The 4546-nt window shown below is 40.4% G+C and overlaps 1 long non-coding RNA gene across 1 annotated transcript; it reads right to left on the bottom strand.

The window, feature by feature from the left end:
- Positions 1-3532: 3532 nt before the first annotated feature.
- LOC120434841 lies at positions 3533-3879 on the bottom strand. Its single transcript, XR_005609388.1, has 3 exons — positions 3861-3879; positions 3640-3767; positions 3533-3550 (listed from the first exon to the last, which is right to left on the bottom strand). It is a non-coding gene; the product is annotated as an uncharacterized LOC120434841 (long non-coding RNA).
- Positions 3880-4546: the final 667 nt, after the last annotated feature.

Raw genomic sequence — 4546 nt, 5'->3', positions numbered from 1 at the left:
TACTGATGTCACTTTTCAGACCTTGGTAGCAAAGTCCATCTTTTTTATGTAGTCTATGCTTCTTTGATGTCAGCGGTTGAATTTGTCCAGTTTTCTTGTAGTCAGACTGCGTAAACAGTAAAATCATTAGACACAAACCCAAAGCCATCAGTATTTTATTTATACCAGCAGTGGAGCATTTTTATCCACATGATCACCTTCAACCACAAGCAGCATTTAGAATAGAGATTTCATTTGGCACTAATTGCACACTCTTTGTTACTCTTTAGTCCAAAGTGACAATGCTGCAAATTAGAGCTTTTAGAGTGCACGGTCGGAGGGGGTGGTGGTTCCCGGACCCCGCCCCATCCTCCCCACGCTCCCCACCCCCCACCAGGCGCTATCGCTCGGTAGCGAGACCGAGACGCCCGGTCCGTCCCGGTGGTCATAAGAAAAAAAGAAAAAAAAAATAGAGTGCATTTTGGTCTGACATTGTTCCATGATAAATGTTATCATATTTCTTTTTAGCCAAATCAGGCAATTCTGCCTCCTGGTAAAGCTACCAGGAGGCAGAATTGCAAATACACAGGACAGCGACGAGCACCTGGGTATCCCACAGGCCCCTGGGAACCATAATAAAGATGCACAAAAGTCAGCCACAGCCTGTTTTTATGCAACTTTCCTATGCTCATTTTGGGGGGTTTTCCCCCCGGACCCCCCATGCCTCCCCATTTAGAAAAAAATGGCTTTGTTTTCTAAAGTTAAAACTCTTTTATGAGAACTGAGTGCAATTCGTCTAAATAACCCTTATAGTGGTGTCAACTTTGCATCTTGGGACGAGAACCAGCCCACCAAAGGTTCCAGTCCAGCCCTCTATACAACTTTGTAAAACTGATGCGGTTAAGTCTCAAATTTCTGCCCATCATTGCAGCTGTCACATTTTACAGTTGTTGTTTTGTTTTTTTAACCAACGAAGGCAATACATACCTGAAGTAATTACATTTTTATTGTTAATATACCATTAAATAACAGAAAAGTTCCAGGTTTTTACCCGTTTACAAGAGAATTGTTTATTTATGTTTTATTGACAACAGGTGCACGGTAAAGTTAGGGTGAAAGGTGAGTGCTGACTAGGCTGCGCCCTGTTTTACCTTTGTTAAATCGAGTAACTGAATTGAACATCTTGAGCATGTGTGTGCTGTTGCTGCCTCTAAATCACTGGCTGGTTGAAGCGATCACAACTTTCAGACATGTATACAGCATGTGAGGAGGTGTCTAATCCGTAAGCAAATGATGACTCTGGGCACTTTTTCTTTTTGAGCTTGCATTTACTTCACATGTCTGTGTCTTTTGTCCCATCTCCCTCCCCTCAACCCCAACAGTCTGGGCAGATGGCTGCCCCTACCTGAGCCTGGCTCTATCATACATTTCTTCCTGTTAAAAGGGAGTTTTTCCTTCCCACTGTCACCAAGTGTTTGCTCATACAGGGTCATCTGATTGTTGGGGGTTTCTCTTCATTATTGTAGCATCTTTACCTTACAATATAAAGCACCTTGAGACAACTGTTATGATTTCATCCTATAAAAGTAAAATTGAACTGAATTGAACTTAAAGAGCGCGGTTCTTCTTTCTGATTGGCTGACCCTGGTAAACAAAGTTTAGTAGTGTGAAGGCTGAGCTTTCAGCTCTCGGGAATTATTTGCACACATTTTGACGTCCGTACAGTGGATATATAATTCGAGTACACATGTACACAATAGAAAACATAATGCCATTATTCTCATGCAAACTGTCCAATCAGTGAGTCCACTAGTCTGTCCTTCATGTATTGGTTCAGCTCAAACCCACACAGGAAAGAAATCCACAGTAGATCTAGAGACAGCAGAGCAAGGAAAAAAACAAGGAAAAAAGTAGTCTGTCGCTCCATGTAACCCTGGGAGTTATGGGTATGAGTTGTTCAGCTACTGGTATAAAAGTAGACGGATTAGAGTTAGGGGTTCTTATTTTCTTTAACCGACATAATTAAACATTTCAGTTACATAAAACATGTGAATTTTTATTTTATCTACTGTATAGCCTGTATAATAAATAAGTATTTAATCCAATAAGTATAAAATCCAGAAAACTACACAGCATGATTTGGTTCATTTACAAACACAAGTCTAACCTCAGTTTCACATTCTGTTTTTATTAGAAATAATCCAATTCTTACGTGCTTAAATTTACACAAAATGCCAGAAATCTGCACTGTCATGAACACTTTTTTCACCAACATCTCAAAAACTATTAAAGATAAAAGGTGAGTGGATGGCATGACCGCTATATTAAACAGTTTAAAGGTAATGTTTGAAAACCGCATGTCAGCTGAGAGTGTAATAAAAGAAACAAAACCTTAAATAAACACTGCATTCTTGATGGATGACTGACTTAGTGCGAGCAATCATTGCCAGTACGATTGCTTATTAAGGTTAATGTGTTGAATCATCTGTTGTAGGTTTCCTATTCATTTTCAGTTATATTAAATACATTTTTTTTAAAAATACAGTGAAACAATAACACTGACGTTTCTGACAATATTCGTCTTTGCTGAGGCTCCACATAACTACACTGGACCACAGCTGTGCACATACAGATGTACTGTAACTGTATCTGTAAACTTCAATAATGTGATCAGAGTATTCTCTGAATGTTCCAAGAACCAATAAACACAAAATATAAAAAGTTTGAATTGGTCCTCACCTTCTGAATCTGAATCATCCATATACTGCCATGCCTCTATTTCTCTTTGCAAATAAACAAGTTTACTTCATGGTGAAGTGGAGAAAGTGAAACTTTTAATACTAATAGTAATCATTATCAGTCTTAGGACCATTATTATTACTATTATTGTTGTTGTTGATACCATTTGATCATTAATTACATTTCCAAAACGATTCTTAGTAAACACAAAATGCAGGTTCTCAATCAAAGTGTTTATTATTTGGCATACCGAAGATTATTCAGAGTGACCAGGGATCAAACTTTTCGTCAAATCTATTTCCACAAGTTCTCAAGCTGTTGAACATCACACATAACAAAGCCTCTCCTTATCATCCACAGAGCCAAGGTGCTTTAGAGCGCGTCCATCAAACGCTGAAGTCCTTGTTACGTGCCTGTTGCACAGAAATGAAGAGTGACTGGGAGGAAGGTTTGCCGTGGCTTCTGTTGGCAGCGTGAGAAGTGTGCCAGGAGAGTACTGGGTTTAGCCCAAATGATTTGGTCTTTGGCCACAAAGTTCAGGGACCCTTGACAGTGCTGTGCGATAAGTGGTTATCAGGTGAGCCACCAGTGAACTTGATAGATTACGTTAATGGTTTTTGGCACAGACTGTATGTAGCGGGTCAGTTGGCAAAACAGAACCTTGAAAAGGCTCAGGCTCAGACAATGTTAAGGTGCGTGGTGAGAACGGGACCCAATGCAGGACTTTCCCATCCTGCAGGACTGTGCTCGTGGTCCAGGTGTGACAGGCAAACAACTCCAACACTCGACATTTACAAATCCTTCGCTTTCTCTGACACTCCTCTCCAAGTTCCTAACAAGACAAGGTACAGAGATCAGATTGGTGAACTCACAGAAACACACGCACAGACTATTTCCACTCAGAGCTGAGACTTCACTTACTCGGTAACTCAACGATCCAGCGTTGACTGAAGCTCAGTTAAGTAGTGGCCAATCTAGATGGAAGACAGGTGTGGCGGCTTCAACACGGGAAACACCTTCCGGCCTGATGACGCCCATAAACTGGCACGCTGGAATACACACACACATACACACACACACTTAAAGGAGGAAGCAGGGGACTGGGAGGGGCCAAAACAAAACACACAGAAAAACATACATACAGGCAGGTCGACCGATGGATGGAGACTGCCAGACCATCACAATTTAGCAGGGAAAATCCAAACCTACATCATATATAGAGAAAATACGGTAAAATTAGAGAGAGGGACTGAGAGAGAGAGAGAGAGAGAAATAAACCCCTTTTGCAGCACTTATGTCACAGTAAGACAGATATAAAAGCTACTAGACCAGTTCTAGGTTTGCAGCTAAGAAGGTCACACTTAACCTTCCTTAGTTCAAGATAGTTTTAGTTAACACAACTTTGTTCCAAATTACAAACTTAGGTTATTCTTTAAGCTTTACTTCTTGATTTAGGAATCAGATTTAATCTAAAACCTTCAGTTTCAGATTCTACTTATTTAAGAGAATCTAAAAGTCTGAGACCGATCTGTTCTGTGCAGGGCTGATAAAGCCAACGTAGTGATATGAGCTCATTTAACTTGTGCCCACTACTAATCCCTCTGAGAAGTTTGTGTCTTTCCTTGCATGAGAAATGAACTCTTATCAAAGCATAATTTGGTGCATTGACCCTTTAACACAGAGTTCCTATAGAGAAATCTGGTTTGGCTCAAAACAAGAAAATAACACCAGCATAAAACATAACTCAATAGTCAGGGAGGATAAATCACAGGTTCTGACTCCAGCTTGTTGATCAGGTGAACAACCTGTCACCTGACTCGGCTCTCCT

Source organism: Oreochromis aureus, linkage group 19 (genome assembly GCF_013358895.1).
Source record: "Oreochromis aureus strain Israel breed Guangdong linkage group 19, ZZ_aureus, whole genome shotgun sequence".
Classification (NCBI taxonomy): domain Eukaryota; kingdom Metazoa; phylum Chordata; class Actinopteri; order Cichliformes; family Cichlidae; genus Oreochromis; species Oreochromis aureus.
Note: the sequence above shows the minus strand (reverse complement) of the source record. Positions and strands in the feature narration are given on the sequence as shown.